Consider the following 23,333-nt stretch of genomic DNA (forward strand, 5'->3'; position numbering starts at 1 on the left):
CTGTATTTGGCATAAAGAGAGACACGTGTAAACAGACGTGATCGCTACTAAGGGGGCCAGTTTGTAAGAAATATTATCCAAAGAAGTCTGACTGGGTCCAAGGGTGGTTTCTGCAAGGCAGCAAGACTCAAATTAGGATCCCAAGGAAGCACAGGGTCCTGTACAGAAAATCTAATCTGAGAAACTCCTTGAATACATGTTTTTACCAGGTAAAATGAAACAAAAATGGATAAGGCAGAAACCAGTCCCCTATGAGTACTTAAACTGTAAAGCTTGATTTTTTTTAAAAATTAAATAAACGTGTCATGCTTACCCGCCCGGTGCAATGTATTTGCAAAGAGAAGCCCCAATTCTCCTCTTCTCGGGTCACTCACCGATGCGCCTAGCTCCTCCTTCCCGCTAAGTGCCCCCATAGTAAGCCACTCCCCATGTAGCCACAGCCCAGTTTGGCCCCGCCCTCGACACTCTGCTCACAGCTTTTGACTGAACACAGTACAAAACAATGGCTCCTGTTGCTCTCAGCCAAGCCTTTTAGAGCAGGGAGAAGAGCTGCTGCAGACATGTATACAGTTGAATAAAGATCAGACTCCTGTGAGTGAGTATTTGGGGGGAGGCAACTACTATTAACCACTTGACCTCTGGAAGATTTACCCCTCTTCATGACCAGGCCTTTTTTTTGCGATACGGCACTGCTTTACTTTAACATGCAACACTGTACCTAAACAAAAATGTATGTACTTTTTTTTTTCCCCCCCTAAGAGCTTTCTTTTGCTGGTACTTGATCACCTCTGCAGTTTTAATTTTTTGCGCAATAAGCAAAAAAGACCAAAATTTTGAAAAAAAAAAAAATTATATATTTAACTTTCTGCTATAAAAAACACATCCAATTAAAAAAAAAAAAAATTTGAATAAATATATATACACATATACACACACATCTCTCATTTAGACCAATATTTATTCTGCTACATAAATCCCAATAGGCATATATCGATTGGTTTGCGCAAAAGTAAAGTTATAGCGTCTACAAATTTTTTTTTTTTTTTTACTAACGGTAGCCATCAGTGACTTATAGCTGGACTGCGATATTGTGGCGGCCAGTCGGGACACTGATTTTTTTGGGGACCAGTGACACTAATACAGTGATCAGTGCTAAAAAAAAAAAAAAAAAAAAAATTATATGCACTGTACTAATGACACTGGCAGGGAAGGGATTAACATCAGGTGCGATCAAAGGTTAAATGTGTGCCTGACCAGTTCTTTATTATAGTGGGGGAGTTGATTGTACTAGAAGGCATGGATTAGCGCCCTTGCTTAGCAGAGACACAGGATCCATGCCTTCTGTAGTGACAGAATGGCGATCTGCCTTGTTTACATTTTGCCTGTGTACTGAAGTATCGGCGTATCCGCTGAAAAGCTCCAGCCATGTCTAATGCACACGCCCCAATCCCGTTAGTGCAGATCAAGTACTAGGTATGGGATTTTGCGCAGCAGAGCCATATATACAGTATACGGTCAGCAAGCGGTTAAACGGTTACCTTAATGAAGATATTGCATTAAAAGCAGAGCTCCACCCAAAAGGGCGCTCCTTTGACAGGTACCCGTTCCCACTTCCAGAAGACCTCGCTGCGGCCAACTGTAAGATCTGCCCCCACCCACACACCTTCCACCGCCGCTGGGCCATTCAGAAAGCACAGTGAAGCAAGGCTTCACTGCCAGTTTCCCTTACAAGGAATGGCAGCACCCGACAGTATTTGTAGCTGCTGAATTAATTTTGGGGGGGGGGGGTGCTGGAGCTCCTTTTAATGTTAAAAAAAAACCTTTTAACTTTACAACCAATTTAAGGTCAAATTTTGCTCAGGTCTCAACTGTAGGAAAGCCATATTTAAAACCACACTATACCGCACTCCCACACTTAAAAAGCCCTCACTGGACCCTACCAACTAGAACAACTTAAGACCCATCTCATTGCTCCCATTCACCACTAAACTTCTAGAACGCTTAGGGTTCTGCCCCGTGAACATCCGCTTGCTCAGCGGGGATCGCTCCGTTGATCCCCTCTGAGCCGGCGGATGACAGGGCGGTCCCTGCACACTGTGCAGGTACCCTATGGGGGGGATCGGATGAACACGGACTGTCCGTCAGTGTTCATCCGATCCGCTCTGCAGACGAATAGAAAAATCAAGTTAGACTTACCGGTAACTTGTTTTCCAGGAGTATTTCAGGACAGCACCTTGAGAGAGCATGGCTCCACCCACTTGACAGGAAGCACACCTCCACCAAACTTTAAAAGGAGGCTCCTTCCCACTTATCAGTAGTAGTAGAGAACCTCCGGCCCAAGCTGGAACACAATCAGAATATGGTTAGTCAAAGCATAGTAATTTAATACAATAAGGGCGGGTTGCTGCTGTCCTGAAAGACTCCTGGAAAACAAGTTACCGGTAAGTCTAACTTGATTTTTCCCTTAACGTCTTTCAGGACAGCACCTTGAGAGGATAATAGAGACTTACCCACTTAGGGAGGGACCACAGCCTGCAAGACCTTTCTGCCAAAAGCTTGTTCACTAGCTGACAGAAGATCCAGTCTGTAATGACGGACAAACCTAAGGTAACTTAACCTTGTAGCCGCCTTACATATTTCTGCCCATGTAGTGGCTTGAGCCCTGGTAGAATGTGCTTTAATTCCCAGCAGGGGAGATAGCCCCGATTGAGAGTAGGCTGATAGAATAGCAGATTTAAGCCATCTAGCTATTGACCCCTTAGAAGCTTGTTGGCCCTTCTTTTTTCCAGAAAAAAGTATAAACAGAGTCCGAGGACCGAAAGTTTTTTGTTACTTCCAGATACTGTAATAAAGTCCTTCTTACATCCAAATTGTGGAATTTGCTTTCTTTTTCCCCTTAGGGGTTAGAGCAAAAGGTTGGCAGGATGATCTCCTGCGACCTATTGTGGGCTGACACCACCTTTGGTAAAAACCCCGGATCAGTTTTAAGTATAACCCTATCTGTGTAGATGGTTAAAAAGGGTTTTTTTAACAGATAGGGCGTGCAGCTCACCAATTCTCCTTGCTGACATTATTGCAAACAAGAACAAGGTTTTAAAAGTAAGATACCTTAGAGAGATTTCTTGTAGTGGTTCAAAAGGTTCCTTTGTGAGGGCTTGCAAGACCACTGATAAGTCCCAATTGGGAAAGTGCTTAGCCGGAGCTGGTCTGGATCTGGTAAGTGCCTTGAAAAATCTTATAACCAAGGGCTCCGAAGAGATTGGTCTTTCTAGAAATACTCCCAAAGCAGCTATTTGTACCTTATAAGGTGCTGACAAGCCTTTGTCTGCCCCATTTTGAAGGAATCCTAAAATTGACACTAAATTTTTGACCTTTCTTTTTGTCGAATGACAGAAAGAGTTGTAGACTTTCCAATATTTAGCATAGATTTTTCTGGTCACTATTTTCCTACTGGAAAGTAAGGTAGTTACCAAAGGTTGTGACAGACCTTTGTTCCTTAACAACTGCTCCTCAGATACCAGGCCGTGAGGCTTGGACTGGACACTTCCGGATGCTGTATCGGACCTTGTATGAGCAAGTCTTGCCGGTGAGGCAGCTGCCACGATGGTTTGACTGCCATCTGTAGAATGGTGGTAAACCATGCTCTTTTTGGCCAAAATGGAGTAATTAGGATTACTGCCACTTTCTCCCTCTGTACCTTCCTTAATACAAACGGGATCAGTTGGAAAGGAGGAAAGGCGTAACCCAGATGAAAGTTCCAGGGCTGAATTAACGCATCCGTCCCCTGAGCCCTGTTTCTGTGAATCGAGAAGAATACTGGGAGTTGCGTATTTTCTTCTGACGCAAATAGGTCTATTTGTGGTTGACCCCAGGCTCTGGTAATCATAGCAAAAATTTCCGGATTCAAGCTCCATTCTGACTCCTGAATCCGCCCTCTGCTTAGATAATCTGCCACTACATTTAAGGTGCCTTTGAGGTGGACTGCTGATAAGGACCGTACAAGATTTTCTGCCCAAATCAGGATCTTTGAAGCTAACAACTGCAGTGTTTTGCTTCTTGTGCCCCCCTGCTTGTTTAGGTAGGCCAGGGTAGTGGTGTTGTCTGAGAGGACCTAGACATGGGAACCTTGAAGGATTGGAGAGAAGGCATCTAATGCTAAGGCGACTGCCCTTAGTTCCCTCCAATTTGAGGACCTCTTTGCTTCTGTCTGAGACCACACTCCTTGTGGAAGTTTTGACCTGAGTGAGCTCCCCAACCCCATACGCTGGCATCTGTCGTTACCATCTTCTCTATTGGAAACGATCAGAGCAGGCCCTTTGACAGATTTTCCTGTCTTCTCCACCACCAAAGTGATCTTTTGACTTTGGTGGGAATTTTTACCTTTGCTTCCAGAGATTCTGTCCTGTGATTCCATATTCTCAGGAGAAAAGTCTGGAGAGGTCTGAAAGGTAACCTTGCCCATTGAATGGCTGGCATGGTTGAGGTTAGGGTTCCTAGAGATGACATGACTTGTCTGACTGATAATTCCTGGTTTGTCTGTAAGGACGCTACCAAATTTTGGACTTTTACCTTTTTCTATTCTGGGAGAAAAACCCTGTTCCCTTGAACAGATCTGATACCCCAGGAATAGTACTTCCTGGGCCGGATTGAAATTTGACTTCTGCATATTTATGATCCAACCCAAGGCTTCTAGATGACCTCGGGCCTTTCCGAGGTCTTCCAACAATTTTTCCCTGGAAGGGGCAAAGAAGAGTAGGTCGTCCAAGTACGGAATTACCGCAATCCCCTGCAGGCGAAGAGGTGCAAGTGCTTCTGCCATTATTTTTGTAAATATTCGTGGGGCAGAAGAAAGGCCAAAAGGGGAGGGCCTTGAATTGCAGGTGCAGAACCTCTTTTCCCAAATTTATCGCCAACCTTAGGAATTTTTGAGACTGCGGGGCTATGGGGATATGCAGATAGGCATCTCGAAGGTCTATTGATGTCATAAAGCATTCCTTTGTCAATAAGTTTCTGACTGTGAAGATGGAGTCCATACAAAATCTTTTGTATAGGACTGATCTGTTCAGCGGTTTCAGGTTTAGGATTAACTGAAAATCTCCGGATGGCTTTTTTATCAGGAATATAATCCCTGATAAAGCTCCCCCTGTGGGACTTGAGTCACAACCCCTTGATCTATCAGATCCTTTAACAGGTTCTTCATTGCTAGGGATTTGGTTACATCTCTTGGAAGATTTGTCACCAAGTACCTTTCTAGGGGGGAGATCCGAAAATTCTATACTGTAACCCTGGGCTAGCATATTCAGAATGTACTGGTTTTTCGTTATACTTGCCCAATAGGGGAGAAAGCCCTGAAGCCTTCCCCCCACCTGTAACCGGCTGTCATTGCGTCTTGCTGGTTGACGCAGGAGGATGGAAAAGGACATTTCCTTTGCCTTTTCACCTCTGCCCTGACCAATTTTTCTTTTTCTCTTGAGGCTTGTTTTGTTCCTGAGCCCTTTGAGGACGAAAAAAACGTCTGACTGGTTGTTTCTTTTTCTTGACAGGAAAAGATTTTTTTATCTGCAATCCTGTCCAGAACTGAATCCAAATCAGGGCCAAACAATAAATCCCCTAGGAAAGGGACTCTGCATAATTTTTAGATGCTGCGTCCCCCTGCCAGGTCTTTAGCCATAATGCCCGTCTAACAGAATTAGTAAGGGCTGCAGCTTTAGCTGTCATTCTGATAGGCTACGGCTGCTGAGAGAGTAGAAAAGGAGTCAAGGATTTCTTGCTTAGGGGAATCTGCTATTATATGAGCCTTAAGCTGATTTACCCAATACTCCAAGTTTCTGGAGACGCAAGTAGTTGCCATAGCTAGCTTAAGGTTGCCCATAATGGATTGCCAAGTCCTCTTGAGTTGCTGATCCATTTCTTTATCCATGGGGTCTTTTAAGATCCCCATGTCCTCAAATGCCAGATCAGTAGATCTTGACATCTGAGAAAAGGCTGCATCAAGTTTTAGAACCTTATTCCAGAGAACCGCTGGGTCTTCATCAAAAGGGAACCTTCTCTTATGAGCCCTAGAGAAGAATGGTTTCCTATCAGGGTCAGCCCATTCTTTTTTGATCGATTCAGAAATCACTGCGTGGACTGGAAAGGTACGAGATTTGGACTTGCTAAGCCCTGCATACACATTTTGTCGTGTAAAGTCATTTCCTTATGCTCTTCCTCCAGGCCTAAAGTAGCATAAATAGCCTTCAAAAGGCCGTCCACTTGATCCAAAGATAATTTATATTTGGAAGACATATTCTCCAGCTCATCCCTCATCTGATTCATTAGAATGAGAGGGGGAAAGCCCTTCCTGATTCAGAGGACCCATTTCTGCCTCCACTGCCGGGACTAACAGTGAGCCTTGAGAGGACTGAGGCAGTGGGCTGACTTGCGGATGGATTTGTGAGTGAAGATTTGAAGGATTGAATGGTAGCCTCCAATTCCTTTTTAGCAGATGCAATTAGACCACTGCATGCGGAAGCGGTTTCTTCCCTCACCAAGGAGTCAATGCATGTTTGACATAAAGTCTTTTTCCAGCCTTCATTTAACTTAGTTTTGCATGAAGGACATTTCTTTTTAATCCCAGGGTCAGAGCTCTTGGCCTGCCATGATAAGGGAACAAAAAGAGAAAAAAAAAGACAAACCATCCTTTAGAGTCAGCCTGATAACTCAAGATGCTCACCACAGGTGCACAGTGAGAAAAAACACCAGACTCATATGCCCTGACAGGCCCCTCCACCACCAGGGGGAAAAAATACCCTCAAGCCTCACTAAACATTTTAGGGAGAAGAGGGCTAGAGACAGACCCCACAGTAAAGCTGAGCAGAAACTACAGTCTGCTCCTTACCTGGGCCTTGCTGGTGCCTGTTCCACTTGCTGCGGTTCTTGAGTCCATGCTGAGGCAGCAGCGTGATGCTTGTGGCGAAAACGCCGGTTCCGGACTCCAATAGCACCTGTGCGCTGGACCGGAACTATGTAGGCACCAGACCTATTCCTCCCTTCTCCCCCTGCGCTTTCGGCGGAAATGACGCCTAGCGCCTGCTCGTCGGATGCCGCCCCACTTCCGGATACCTCACATCCAGCGGATGCAGTCCTCTGACTGCCCTTCCCAAGATGGCGGCGGCGTCAGGAAAAAAACCATGTGCTGGCCAAAACAAAAGTGCCTGCCATGTATGACGCTCCCGCCCGGGAGCAGTGATTCCAGAAGCAGTCCTGGCTTTCCCCGAGCACTGACTAGGGAGAAGGAGCCCATCCACCCGGCACCCGTAAGCCTGTGGAAAATGGGAGGAACGGCTCTCATGAGGTAGGGGAAAAAAAAATAGTGGAGTAGGAAGCCTGTTCTCTCAGGACAGTACCTTGAGAGCTCCAAACTCCCACATGTGTTCCTGCCGGAGGAAACACAAAAACGGATGATAAGTGGGAAGGAGCCGCCTTACAGTCTGGCTTTCGCTCGCAGCACTCCACGGAAACTGCCTTACTAAAACTCACTAACGATTTACTAACTGCTAAAACCAACAGCCAGTACTCCATACTCCTACTACTTGGCCTCCTGCTCCTTCTCAATAAACTAAATTCCCTTGGCCTCCGACATTCTGCTCTATCCTAGTTTTCTGCCTATTTATCACAGCACTCCTTCAGTGTCACCTACTACTCTGTCTCCTCCTCTCCATTGTTCCTTTCTGTGGGGGTCCCCCAAGGCTCTGTTCTTTGACCCCCTTCTCTTCTCTATCTACACCTCCTCCCTTGGTCACTTAATAACCACCCACGGCTTTCAATACCACTTATACGCTGATGACACCCAAATCTATCTGTCTACTCACCTCACTCCTTCAGTCTCGTCTCGCATTACTAACTTATTAACTGACATATTAGCATGGATGTCGCACCACTTCCTTAAACTTGAGCTATTTATATTCCCCCCCGTCCGTGCCCCCCTCCATTACTTTTTCATCAAAATCAACAATGCAACCATCAGTCCCTCCCTTCAAACCAGGGTACTAGGTTACATAGTTATAGTAGGTGAGGTTAAAAAAAAAAAAAAGACACAAGTCCATCAAGTTCAACCTATGTGTGTGATTATGTGTCAGTATTACATTATATATCCCTGTATGTTGCGGTCATTCAGGTGCTTATCTAATGGTTTCTTAACCACTTCAAAACCAGCCTCGTTTTGGATTTTAGGTGTTTAAGAGTTTAAAACAGGTTTTTTTTGCTAGAAAATTACTTAGAACCCCCAAACATTATATATTGTTTTTTTTCTAACACCCTAGAGAATAAAATAGCGGTCATTGCAATACTTTTTTTTGCACCGTATTTGCGCAGCGGTCTTCTAAGCGCACTTTTTTTGGAAAAAAAAAAATAAGACAACAGTAAAGTTAGCCCAATTTTTTTTTATATTGTGAAATATAAGGTTACGCCAAGTAAATTGATACCCATCATGTCACGCTTCAAAATTGCGCCCGCTCGTGGAATGGCGTCAAACTTTTACCCTTAAAAATCTCCATAGGCGACGTTTAAAAAATTCTACAGATTGCATGTTTTACGTTACAGAGGAGGTCTAGGGCTAGAATTATTGCTCTCACTCTACCGGTCGCGGCGATACCTCACATGTGTGGTTTGACCACCGTTTTCATATGCGGGCGCTACTCACGTATGCGTTCGCTTCTGCGCGCGAGCTCGTCGGGACAGGGCGCTTTAAAATTTTTTTTTTTTTTTTTATTATTTATTTTACTTTATTTTATTTATTTTTTCACTGTTTTAAAAAAAAAAAAAAAATTTGGATCACTTTTATTCCTATTACAAGGAATGTAAACATCCCTTGTAATAGAAAAAAGCATGACAGGTCCTCTTAAATATGAGATCTGAGGTCAAAAAGTCCTCAGATCTCATATTTACACTAAAATGCAAAAAAAAAAAAAAAAAAAAGTTGTTTAAAAAAATGACACAAAAAAAATTGTGCCTTTAAGAGAAGTGGGCGGAGCCGTCGTAATGACGTCGCTCCGGCCGTCACATGGTATAGAGACGGGTGGGGGCCATCTTGGCCTCACTCTTCTCAGTACCTCAGCAGTGACAGGTCCCGATCTCCTCCGCCGCTACCGACGGCTCCGGTAAGCGGCGGAGGGTGCGGGAGAGCGGCGGGAGGGGGGGGTGGCACCTCTCCCGCCGCCGATAACGGTGATCTCGCGGCGAACCCGCCGCAGAGACCACCGTTATCGTGTACAGAATCGCCGGCCCTAAAGATGGATACCTCGGTTGTGGCAGCAGCTGCTGCCGTTACCGAGATATCCATCTTTAAAAAACAGGACGTCAATATACAGTGGGCGGTCGGCAGGTGGTTAAAGCTATCAATGCTCCCCGCTGAGACCACCACCTGTGGAAGGGAATTCCACATCCTTGCTGCTCTTACAGTAAAGAACCCTCTACGTAGTTTAAGGTTAACCCTCTTTTCTTCTAATTTTAATGAGTGGCCGCGAGTCTTGTTAAACTCTCTTCTGCGAAAAAGTTTTATCCCTATTGTGGGGTCACCAGTACGGTATTTGTATATTGAAATCATATCCCCTCTCAAGCGTCTCTTCTCCAGAGAGAATAAGTTCAGTGCTTGCAACCTTTCCTCATAACTAAGATCCTCCAGATCCTTTATTAGCTCTGTTGCCCTTCTTTGTACTCGCTCCATTTCCAGTACATCCTTCCCGAGGACTGATGCCCAGAACTGGACAGCATACTCCAGGTGCGGCCGGACCAGAGTCTCATAGAGCGGGAGAATTATTGTTTTATCTCTGGAGTTGATGCCCTTTTTAATGCATGCCAATATTCTGTTTGCTTTGTTAGCAGCAGCTTGGCATTGCATGCCATTGCTGAGCCTATCATCTACTAGGACCCCCAGGTCCTTTTCCATCCTAGATTCCCCCAGAGGTTCTCCCCCCAGTGTATAGATTGCATTCATATTTTTGCCACCCAAATGCATTATTTTACATTTTTCTACATTGAACCTCATTTGCCATGTAGTTGTCCACCCAATTAATTTGTTCAGATCTTTTTGCAAGGTTTCCACATCCTGCGGAGAAGTTATTGCCCTGCTTAGCTTAGTATCTTCTGCAAATACAGAGATTGAACTGTTTATCTCATCCTCCAGGTCGTTTATGAACAAATTAAATAGGATTGGTCCCAGCACAGAACCCTGGGGAACCCCACTACCCACCGCTGACCATTCTGAGTACTCCCCATTTATCACCACCCTCTGAACTCGCCCTTGTAGCCAGTTTTCAATCCATGTACTCACCCTATGGTCCATGCCAACGGACCTCATTTTGTACAGTAAACGTTTATGGAGAACTGTGTCAAATGCTTTTGCAAAATCCAGATACACCACGTCTACGGGCTTTCCTTTATCTAGATGGCAAGAACGATTCTTCATGAATCCATGGTGATTACTGCTAATGATACTGTTCTTATTACTAAAATCTTGTATATAGTCCCTTATCATCCCCTCCAAGAGTTTACATACTATTGATGTTAGGCTAACTGGTCTGTAATTCCCAGGGATGTATTTTGGGCCCTTTTTAAATATTGGTGCTACATTGGCTTTTCTCCAATCAGCTTGTACCATTCCAGTCAGTAGACTATCTGTAAAAATTAGGAACAACGGTCTGGCAATCACTTGACTGAGTTCCCCAAGTACCCTCGGATGCAAGCCATCTGGTCCCGGTGATTTATTAATGTTAAGTTTCTCAAGTCTAATTTTAATTCTGTCCTCTGTTAACCATGGAGGTGCTTCCTGTGTTGTCTCATGAGGTTAAACACTGCAGTTTTGGTTACTGAAGCCCCCCCGATTCCCTCATGAAGACTGAGAAGAATAAATTCAATACCTTCGCCATCTCCCCATCCTTTGTAACCAGATGTCCTTCCTCATTCTTTATGGGGCCAATATGGTCTGTCCTCCCTTTTTAACCTTTTACATACTTAAAGAATTTCTTGGGATTTTTTTTGCTCTCCTCCGCTATGTGTCTTTCATGTTCTATCTTAGCTGTCCTGATTGCACCCTTACATTTCTTGTTGCATTCTTTATAAAGTCTGAATGCTGTAGGTGTAATCCTAGACTCTGACTTGCACATTTCAGCCTCAAATCCAATCATTGTCAAAAGTTTGTAGAATTCACCTCCGTAACATCTCTAAAATTCGCCCTTTTTGAACAAATGAAACCACCAAGCTCCTCATTCACTACCCTGTTATCTCTCGCCTTGACTATTGCAACTCCCTTCTCATTGGCCTGCCTCTCCATAGGCTATCCCCTCTTCAGTATATCATGAATGCTGCTGCCAGACTTATACACCTTAACAACTGCTCAGTGTCTCCCAACCTTCTTCTCCAATCCCTACACTGGCTCCCAATCACCCAGCAAATTGAATTCAAAATACTAACCACAATACAAAGCCATTCACAACTCTGCCCCGAGCTACATCACCAATATTGTCTCCAAATATTACCCAAATCGTCCCCTCCGCTTTTCTCAAGACCTCCTACTAATCTCATGCTCAGCTCCAGGATTTCTACAGAGCCTCTCCCATACTCTGGAACTCGCTACCTCCACCTGTCCGGCTATCCCCTACTCTTGCTACCTTCAGGCGATCCCTGAAAACTCATCTTTTCAGGAAAGCCTATCACGTTTCTAACTAATCTTTTACCACCTCCATCAGCTCATTCCCCACCCTATTAGATTGTAAGCTCTTCTGAGCAGGGCCCTCTAAATCCTCTTGTATTATAACTGTATTGTCTCCCTTTTATATTGTAAAGCGCTACTACTACTACTACTACTACTACTACTTTGTGTTTATGTTTACAGCAGGCAAAGAAAAATTCTCAGGTGTAACACTTAACTTTCTGGGAGAGGATTTTCTTTTTTTTTTTTTTTTTAGCACGTGGGAACAAAATCAGGAGACACCCCTGTCCTTCAAGACTTGGGTTTCAACAGCCAGGACATTAAGGCCTCGTTCACACCATACGTGCAACCCTCCGAGAATGTTCTGTGGAGCCATTATCGGCAAAGTCATCACACCAGCAAGGTAAAACGGTGCTGTGTATACATGCTTTTAATGTTCTTGGGATTGTGAGTTTCATTTTACACATTTTAAATAAAGGAATCCTAGTGAGCTACACTATGGGGCTCATTGGTTTGAGAATAGATACCTTCCAAACCATAACTGCATGCTTCAGGATTCCTTGGGTTACCAGCTGGAAGGATTTAAGAAGCGTGATTTAACCTCCGTAATGCAGGTTCTTCTACTCTGGTAAGTGCACTGTGATAGTGGCAGTGTTCACGTTAATAGGTGGTCGGTGAAGGCATAAGAAGTTTTGGGCACAAGTGGATTATTCAAGTGGCTATAGAACAGTAGTGTCCCGCTGCCACCAAGAAGAAGACAAAACACAGGCCCGTCATGCCCTTCCTGCTGCATTCGCCAATCCTAATTGGGAAACCACCACTTCTGCAGCACCCGTACTTCTCCCATTCACATCCCCAACTAAATGCAGTCAGCTGCATAAGAGGCATTTTCTTTATGCCCTCACGAGTACCCCTACCCAACGAACCCCCCCAAAAAAGATGTTGTGTCTGCAGCAAGCGCGGATATAGGCGTGACACCCGCTATTATTGTCCCTCCTGTCTTGACAATCCTGGTCTTTGCATTGGTGAATGTTTTGAACGCTACCATACACTAGTTGCGTATTAGCGTACAGCATTGCACAGACTAGGCACACTTTCACAGGGTCTCCCATGATGCCATCGCATTTTGAGAGGCCCGAACCTGGAACGGGTTACGGTAAAAGTTAATTACAAAAAAAAAAAAAAAAAGTGAAAAAAAATATATAAAATAAAAAAAAAAAAAGTTGTCGTTTTATTGTTCTCTTTCTCTCTATTGTTCTGCTCTTTTTTACTGTATTCTATTCTGCAATGTTTTATTGTTATTATGTTTTATCATGTTTGCTTTTCAGGTATGCAATTTTTTATACTTTACTGTTTACTGTGTTTTATTGTTAACCATTTTTTTCGTCTTCATGTACGCCATTCAGCTGCAGCGCGGATTTATCTTGACAGCAACAGCGTTTGCTCCCACGATATATAAAGCCGTGACGCCGGCGGAGGTAATATATGCTGAAGCATGGTAGCAGCAGGGGCGATTTGCTCCCTTTTGCAGGAGGATGCCCCTATGCTTCGGCATATATAAATGGTGCATGTATGCCCATCATTAGAAGTGGGTGGATGAAGGGAGGTATTCTAATGGTGGGCATACCCACTAGGGCTGCAACTAACGATTATTTTTATAATCGATTAGTTGGCCGATTATTGTTTCGATTAATCGGATAATTATCTGAAAAAAAAAAAAAAAAAAGTGTGGTGTATAATTTAGATAGTATGTAAAGTTTTTAAAAAAGGCAATTTAATCTTGTATATCATACATATATGATTAGGGAGCAAAATATCTAATCCACTCTGAGAATAACAGACAGAAGAGATATATACTGTATATACTATTAGAGGAGATATATACTGTATATCCTATTAAAATGTGAATCTGGTAAATATCATCAGACTCCAAGATCAAATTTTTTTATTTAACAAACCATGTCTTCCTTCAAAAAAAATTGTTATTTTAAGAATGTTCGTTCGATTTTCTAATCGTTAGTGGGGTCAAATCGACGTTCATTTTCAACCACAGTGACGGGAAAATTTTGAAATGGCAAACTTCTTGGTCAAATGAATTTTCAGACAGTGTATGTGGTTTTCGTTCAGAAATTACATTCGTTTTAAAAACAGAATGTTAAAAAACAAGTGAAAATTTCAAACAACATTTTTTCATTCAGCGAATGTACAAAGATTTTTCGTCTGGATATTCTCGTCTGAATATTTTGTCTGAAAATTGATCGGTGTGGCCAGCATAAGGCTTGGTACACACCTATGCAGTTTGCTTTTGATCTGTTTCTGCAGTGCTTTTTGCTGTGTGTTTTGACTTTTGCTCACGTGATTGTCCTGCGATTTGCGTTTTTGCATTTTTTAGCTAACTTGTTGTTGGGAAGAATAAAAAAACAAAAACTGCTACAATAATTACATGCTTTTCTGCAGCTTTTCCATTGTAGTATACTGAACCAAAAAAAGCACCGTTTTACATTAAAAAAAAGTCCCTGACCCTTTCCAAATAGGCAGCGGCTGAAAAAAGCATAGATGTGAACGTGTCCTATAGGAAACCATGTAAACGGACTGTAGTGTGTTTCTGCAAAAAGCACTAAACACATAGATGTGAACCAGGTCTAAGACGTTTAGTAACATAATGGGGTTAAAAAAACTAAAATTAGCCCTTTATAGTACAAAGAAAAACAGATAATCACTACTGTAAGGGGTTCATTTTTTTTACAGTAGAACTGTGAAAGTAATATTTACAGTAGCGATTTGCTCTTTTTGTACCAAAAAAAGGGCTTATTTTAGTTTTTTTTTAACCCCATTATGTTACTGGCCAGTTAATCGATTATGAAAATAGTAATCGATTAATTTCATAATCAATTGGTTGTCAATTAATCGATTAGTTGTTTCAGCCCTAATACCCACCAATCAATCTCTTTTTTTCGTTCAACCCACAGGCTGCATGAAAAAAAAGATTACAATATATGCCCAACAAGGACCAGCAACGTACTGGTATGTTGCTAGACTTTGCGTGGTTATACCAGAATGATGCCTGCAGGTTTAGGTATCATCTTGGTATCATTCTTTTCAGCCAGCGGTCGGCTTTCACGTAAAAGCAATCCTAGCAGCTAATTAGCCTCTAAACTGCTTTTACAAGCAGTGGGAGGGAATGCCCCCCCACCGTCTTCCATGTTTTTCTCTGGCTCTCCTTTCCCAACAGGGAACCTGAGAATGCAGCCGGTGATTCAGCCAGCTGAACATAGAGCTGATCAGCGACCAGAGTGGCTCCAAACAGCTCTACGGCCTAAGAAACCGGAAGCTACGAGCATTTCATGACTTAGATTTCGCCGGATGTATACAGCGCCAATGGGAAATTGGGAAGGCATTTTATCACACCGATCTTGGTGTGGTCAGATGCTTTGAGGGCAGAGGAGAGATCTAGGTTCTAATAGACCCCAATTTTTTCAAACAAGAGTACCTGTCACTACCTATTGCTATCATAGGGATATTTACATTCCCTGAGATAACAATAAAAATGATAAAAAAAAAAAAAAATGAAAATGAAAGGAACAGTTTAAAAATAAGATAAAAGCAAATGTAAACAGCAATTGCACCATGCATGTGAAGTATCACTGCGAAGGTCAGATTGAGGGCAGTAATTTTAGCAGTAGACCTCCTCTGTAAATCTAAAGTGGTAACCTGTAAAGGCTTATAAAAAAATGTATTTAGTTTGTCGCCACTGCACGTTTGTGCGCAATTTTAAAGCATGTCATGTTTGGTATCCGTGTACTCGGCCTAAGATCATCTTTATTTCATCAAAGATTTGGGCAATATAGTGTGTTTTTGTGCATTAAAATTTTTTTAAAAAGTGTGGTTTTTCCCCAAAAAATGCGTTTGAAAAATCGCCGCGCAAATACTGTGTGAAAAAAAAAAAAAAAACAAGAAACACCCACCATTTTAAACTGTAGGGCATTTGCTTTAAAAAAATATATATAATGTTTGGGGGTTCAAAGTAATTTTCTTGCAAAAAAAAAATTTTTTTCATGTAAACAGTGTCAGAAAGGGCTTTGTCTTCAAGTGGTTAGAAGAGTAGGTGATGTGTGACATAAGCTTCTAAATGTTGTGCATAAAATGCCAGGACAGTTCAAAACCCCCCAAATGACCCCATTTTAGACACCCCAAGCTATTTGCTGAGAGGCATGTCGAGTCCATGGAATATTTTATACTGTGACAAGTTGCGGGAAAAAGACTTTTTATTTTGGCACAAAGTTGTCACTAAATGATATATTGCTCAAACATGCCATGGGAATATGTGAAATTACACCCCAAAATATGTTCTGTTGCTTCTCCCGAGTATGGGGATACCACATGTGTGAGACTTTTTGGGAGCCTAGCCGTGTACAGGACCCGGAAAACCAAGCACCGCCTTCAGTCTAAGGGCGTAAATTTTTGATTTCACTCTTCACTGCCTATCACAGTTTCGGAGGCCATGGAATGCCCAGGTGGCGCAAAACCCCCCCAAATGACCCTATTTTGGAAAATAGACACCCCAAGCTATTTGCTGAGAGGTATAGCGAGTATTTTGCAGACCTCACTTTTTGTCACAAAGTTATTTGCTGAGAGGCATGGTGAGTGTTTTGCAGCTCTCATTTGTTTTTGAAAATGAAGAAAGACAAGGAAAAAACATTTTTTTTTTTTCCTTGTCTTTCTTCATTTTCAAAAACAAATGAGAGCTGCAAAACACTCACCATGCCTCTCAGCAAATAACTTGGGGTGTCTACTTTCCAAAATGGGATCATTTGGGGGGGGGGGGGGGGTTGTGCCACCTGGGCATTCCATGGCCTCCGAAACTGTGATAGGCAGTGAAGAGTGAAATCAAATATTTGCGCCCTTAGAAATCCTGAAGGCGGTGATTGGTTTTCGGGGCCCCGTACGCGGCTAGGCTCCCAAAAAGTCCCACACATGTGGTATCCCCGTACTCAGGAGAAGGTAAATGTATTTTGGGGTGCAATTCCACATATGCCCATCGCCTGTTTGAGCAAAATATCATTTAGTGACAATTTTGTAAATTTTTTTTTTTGTTGTCATTATTCAATCACTTGGGGCAAAAAAAATATTCAATTGGCTCAACATGCCTCTCAGCAATATCCTTGGGGTGTCTACTTTCCAAAATGGGGTCATTTGGGGGGGGGGGGGGGGGGGGGGCGTTGTACTGCCCTGCCATTTTAGCACCTCAAGAAATGACATAGGTAGTCATAAACTAAAAGCTGTGTAAATTCCAGTAAATGTACCCTAGTTTGTAGATGCTATAACTTTTGCGCAAACCAATATACGCTTATTGACATTTTTTTTTACCAAAGACATGTGGCTGAATACATTTTGGCTTAAATGTATGACTAAAATTGAGTTTATTGGATTTTTTTTTATAACAAAAAGTAGAAAATATCATTTAATCAAAATTTTCAGTCTTTTTCCGTTTATAGCAAAAAATAAACGCAGAGGTGATCAAATACCATCAAAAGAAAGCTCTATTTGTGGGAAGAAAAGGACGCAAATTTCGTTTGGGTACAGCATTGCATGACCGCGCAATTAGCAGTTAAAGCGACGCAGTGCCAAATTGTAAAAAGTGCTCTGGTCAGGAAGGGGGTAAATCCTTCCGGGGCTGAAGTGGTTAATGTGACCTATAAACTGTACAACTCAGTTGAACAACAAAATGAAATCTTGTAGGTGCAGGGAAGTACAAAAAATAAAAAGTGGTTGCACAAGTGTGTACACCCTTAAACTGATACTTTGCTTTAGCACCTTTTGATTTTATTACAGCACTCAGTCTTTTTTGGGTATGAGTCTATCAGCATGGCACATCTTGGACTTGGCATCTCTACCCTACAGCATTCCCAACCCCCCCCCCTCCCCCCCCAAAACACTTCTCAGAACCCTCCTGCTCCTCCTTCCTTACCTGTTCAGTTCCACCTCACCTTTCTACCACAACCCTCATCCCTAACTCCCTAATCCCTAACTCCCTTCCTCCCTACTTTTGCTCGCACTTCTCCCTTTTACTTTTTGCCCTGGCCAGAAGTTTTGAGACTGACACAAACATTACATTTTCAAAGTCTGCTGCTTCAGTGTTTTTAAATCTTTTTGTCAGATGTTACTACGGTATACTGAAGTATAATTACAAGCATTTCATAAGTATCAAAGGCTTTTATTACATAGTTACATAGTAGGTGAGGTTGAAAAAAGACACAAGTCAATCAAGTCCAACCTATGTGTGATTATATGTTAGTATTACATTGTTAAACACCTGAACGACCACAACATACAGGGATAAATAGTTTTTTGAAACTATCAATGCTCCCTGCTGAGACCACCACCTGTGGAAGGGAATTCCACATCCTTGCCGCTTTTACAGTAAAGAACCCTTCACGCAGTTTAAGGTTAAACCTCTTTTCCTCTAATTTTAATGAGTGGCCACGTGTCTCGTTATACTCCCTTCCGTGAAAACGTTTTATCCCTATTGAGGAGTCACCAGTACGGTATTGGTATATTGAAATCATATCCCCTCTCAAGCGTCTCTTCTCCATAGAGAATAAGTTCAGTGCTCGCCCCTTTCTTCATAACGAATACCCTCCAGTCCCTTTATTAGCTTTGTTGCCCTTCTTTGTACTCGCTCCATTACCAGTACATCCTTCCTGAGGACTAGTGCCCAGAATTGGACAGCATACTCTAGGTGAGGCCAGACCAGAGTCTTGTAGAGCGAGAGCGGGAGAATTATTGTTTTATCTCTGGAATTAATCCCCTTTTAATGCATGCCAATATTCTGTTTGCTTTGTTAGCAGCAGCTTGGCATTGCATGCCATTGCTGAGTCCATCATCTACTAGGACCCCCAGGTCCTTTTCCATCCTAGATTCCCCCAGAGGTTCTCCCTCCTATTGTGTAGATTGCATTCATATTTTTGCCACCCAAATGCATTATTTTACATTTTTCTACATTAAACCTCATTTGCCATGTAGTTGCCCACCCCATTAATTTGTTCAGATCTTTTTGAAAGGGTTCCACATCCTGCGGAGAAGTTATTGCCCTGCTTAGCTTAGTATTGTCTGCAAATAGAGATTAAACAGTTTACCCCATCCTCCAGGTCGTTTATGAACAAATTAAATAGGATTGGTCCCAGCACAGAACCCTGGGGGACCCCACTACCCACCCCTGACCATTCTGAGTACTCCCCATTTATCACCACCCTCTGAACTCGCCCTTGTAGCCAGTTTTCAATCCATGTACTCACCCTATAGTCCATGCCAATGGATCTTATTTTGTACAGTAAACTTTATGGGGAACCGTGATAATGCTTTTGCAAAATCCAGAGATACACCACGTCTACGGACCTTCCTTTTTCTAGATGGCAACTCACCTCCTCATAGAAGGTTAATACATTGGTTTGGCAAGAACAATTCTTCATGAATCCATGCTGATTACTGCTAATGATATCGTTCTCATTACTAACATGTATATAGTCCCTTATTATCCCCTCCAAGAGCTTGCATACTATTGACGTTAGGCTAACTGGTGTGCAATTCCCCAGGATGTATTTTGGGCATTTTTAAAATATTGGTGCTACATTGGCTTTTCTCCAATCAGTTGGCACCTTTCCAGTCAGTAGGCTGTCAGTAAAAATTAGGAACAATGGTCTGGCAATTACTTGACTGAGTTTGGGTGCAAGCCATCTGGTCCCAGTGATTAATGTTAAGTTTACCAAGTCTAATTTTAATTCTGTCCTCTGTTAACCATGGAGGTGCTTCCTGTGATGTGTCATGAGGATAAACTCTTCAGCTTTGTAACCAGATGACCATCCTCATTCTTTATGGGGCCCAATATGGTCTGTCCTCTCTTTTTTACTGTTTACATACTTTAAGAATTTATTGGGAATTTTGTTGCTTTCCTGCGCTATCTTAATCGCCCTACTTGCACCATTACATTTATCACTGCATTCCTTATAATGTCTGAATGCTGATGATCCCTCAACCCAGTATTTTTAGGCCTTCTCCTTTGCTTTTATATGCATTTTTACATTGAAGTTAAGCCATCCAGGACTTCTGTTCGCCCTTTTAAATTACCCAATGGGATACATTGGCTAAAGGCCTTATTTAATACGCTTTTAAAGCAAACCCATCTCTCCTCAGTGTTCTTTGTTCCTAAGATTTCATGCCAGTTTATGCCTTCTAGCAAGGTTCGTAGTTTAGGGAAGTTGGCTCTTTTGAAACTCAGTGTCTTTGCATTCCCCTGTTAGAAATAAAAAAAATGTATATATCGCGCTGTCTGTTGTAAAAATGAGCAGCTGACACAAGTGATCAAATCTTGTAAGAAAATATGCTTAACCACTTCAGCCCCGGAAGGATTTACCCCCTTCCTGACCAGAGCACTTTTTACAAATTGGCACTGCGTCGCTTTAACTGCTAATTGCGCGGTCATGCAATGCTGTAACCAAACGAAATTTGCGTCCTTTTCTTCCCACAAATAGAGCTTTCTTTTGATGGTATTTGATCACCTCTGCCGTTTTTATTTTTTGCGCTATACACGGAAAAAGACCGAAAATTTTGAAAAAAAATGATATTTTCTACTTTTTGTTCTAAAAAAAATCCAATAAACTCAATTTTAGTCATACATTTAGGCCAAAATGTATTTGGCCACATGTCTTTGGTAAAAAAAATGTCAATAAGTGTATATTTATTGGTTTGCGCAAAAGTTATAGCGCCTACAATCTAGGGTACATTTTCTGGAATTTACACAGCCTTTAATTTATGACTGCCTATGTCGTTTCTTGAGGTGCTAAAATGGCAGGGCAGTACAAAACCCCCACAAATGACCCCATTTTGGAAAGTAGACACCCCAAGGAAATTGCTGATAGGCATGTTGAGCCCATTGAATATTCATTTTTTTTGTCCCAAGTGATTGAATAATGACAAAAAAAAAAAAAAAAAAATTACAAAAAGTTGTCACTAAATGATATATTGCTCACACAGGCCATGGGCATATGTGGAATTGCACCCCAAAATACATTTAGCTGCTTCTTCTGAGTATGGGGATACCACATGTGTGGGACTTTTTGGGAGCCTAGCCGCATACGGGGCCCCGAAAACCAATCACCGCCTTCAGGATTTCTAAGGGCGTACATTTTTGATTTTACTCCTCACTACCTATCACAGTTTTGAAGGCCATAAAATGCCCAGATGGCACAAACCCCCCCCAAATGACCCCATTTTGGAAAGTAGACACCCCAAGCTATTTGCTGAGAGGCATGTTGAGTCCATGGAATATTTTATATTTTGACACAAGTTGCGGGAAAGTGACAATTTATTTATTTATTTTTTTTTTTTTGCACAAAGTTGTCACTAAATGATATACTGCTCACACAGGTCATGGGCATATGTGGAATTGCACCCCAAAATACATTTAGCTGCTTCTCCTGAGTATGGGGATACCACATGTGTGGGACTTTTTGGGAGCCTAGCCGCGTACGGGACCCCGAAAACCAATCACCGCCTTCAGGATTTCTAAGGGTGTACATTTTTGATTTCACTCTTCACTGCCTATCACAGTTTCGCTATTTGCTATTTGCTGAGAGGCATGGTGAGTATTTTGCAGCTCTCATTTGTTTTTGAAAATGAAGAAAGACAAAAAAAAAAATTTTTTTTTTCTTTTTTTAATTTTCAAAACTTTGTGACAAAAAGTGAGGTCTGCAAAATACTCACTATACCGCTCAGCAAATAGCTTTGGGTGTCTACTTTCCAAAATGGGGTCATTTGGGGGGGGTTTGTGCCACCTGGGCATTCCATGGCCTCCGAGACTGTGATAGGCAGTGAAGAGTGAAATCAAAAATTTACGCCCTTAGAAAGCCTGAAGGCGGTGCTTGGTTTTCGGGGTCCCATACGCGGCTAGGCTCCCAAAAAGTCTCACACATGTGGTATCCCCGTACTCAGGAGAAGCAACAGAATGTATTTTGGGGTGTAATTTCACATATTCCCATGGCATGTTTGAGCAATATATAATTTAGTGACAACTTTGTGCAAAAAAAAAAAAAAAAAAAAAAAAATTTGTCTCTTTCCCGCAACTTGTGTCACAATATAAAATATTCCATGGACTCGACATGCCTCTCAGCAAATAGCTTGGGGTGTCTACTTTCCAAAATGGGGTCATTTGGGGGGGGTTTGAACTGTCCTGGCATTTTATGCACAACATTTAGAAGCTTATGTCACACATCACCCACTCTAACCACTTGAAGACAATGCCCTTTCTGACACTTTTTGATTACATGAAAAAATTATTTTTTTTTGCAAGAAAATTACTTTGAACCCCCACACATTATATATTTTTTTAAAGCAAATGCCCTACAGATTAAAATGGTGGGTGTTTAATTTTTTTTTTTTCACACAGTATTTGCGCAGCGATTTTTCAAACGCATTTTTTGGGGAAAAAACACACTTTTTTACATTTTAATGCACTAAAACACACTATATTGCCCAAATGTTTGATGAAATAAAAAAGATGATCTTAGGCCGAGTACATGGATACCAAACATGACATGCTTTACAATTGCGCACAAACGTGCAGTGGCAACAAAATAAATACATTTTTAAAAGCCTTTAAAAGCCTTTACAGGTTACCACTTTAGATTTACAGAGGAGGTCTACTGCTAAAATTACTGCCCTCGATCTAACCGTCGCGGTGATACCTCACATGCATGGTGCAATTGCTGTTTACATTTGACGCCAGACCGACGCTTGCGTTCGCCTTAGCGCGAGAGCAGGGGGGACAGGGGTGCTTTTTTTTTTTTTTTTTTTTTTTCTTTATTATTTTTTTGCTTTTTTATCTTATTTTAAAACTGTTCCTTTCATTTTTTTTTTTTTTAATCATTTTTACTGTTATCTCAGGGAATGTAAATATCCCCTATGATAGCAATAGGTAGTGACAGGTACTCTTTTTTTAAAAAATTGGGGTCTATTAGACCCTAGATTTCTCCTCTGCCCTCAAAGCATCTGACCACACCAAGATCGGTGTGATAAAATGCTTCCCCAATTTCCCAATGGCGCTATTTACATCCGGCGAAATCTAAGTCATAAAATGCTCGTAGCTTCCGGTTTCTTAGGCCATAGAGATGTTTGGAGCCACTCTGGTCTCTGATCAGCTCTATGGTCAGCTGGCTGAATCACCGGCTGCATTCTCAGGTTCCCTGTTGAGACAGGAGAGCCAGAGAAAAACACGGAAGACGATGGGGGGGGGGGGGCATTCTCTCCCACTGCTTGTAAAAGCAGTCTAGAGGCTAATTAGCCGCTAGGATTGCTTTTACATGAAAGCCGACCGCTGGCTGAAAAGAATGATACCAAGATGATACCTAAACCTGCAAGCATCATTTTGGTATAACCACTCAAAGTCGTGAATGCTGTACCTGAAGACAAAAATATGGCTAACAATAAAGCACAGTAAATGGTAAAGTATAAAAAATTGCATACCTGAAAAGCAAACATGATAAAACATAATAACAATAAAACATTGCAGAATAGAATACAGTAAAAAAGAGCAGAACAATAGAGAGAATAGAGAGAGAGAGAATAGAGAGAGAACAATAAAACGACAACTATT

The 23,333-nt window shown here is 42.0% G+C and overlaps 1 protein-coding gene across 1 annotated transcript in view; it reads right to left on the minus strand.

Moving 5' to 3' along the window:
• CYSTM1 (cysteine rich transmembrane module containing 1) overlaps positions 1-23,333 on the minus strand; it is a 114,135-nt gene that overhangs the window by 11,700 nt on the left and 79,102 nt on the right. The gene's annotated exons all lie outside the window — the stretch shown is intronic.

This window comes from Aquarana catesbeiana, linkage group LG03, assembly GCF_042186555.1.
Source record: "Aquarana catesbeiana isolate 2022-GZ linkage group LG03, ASM4218655v1, whole genome shotgun sequence".
In the NCBI taxonomy this organism is placed as follows: Eukaryota; Metazoa; Chordata; class Amphibia; order Anura; family Ranidae; genus Aquarana; species Aquarana catesbeiana.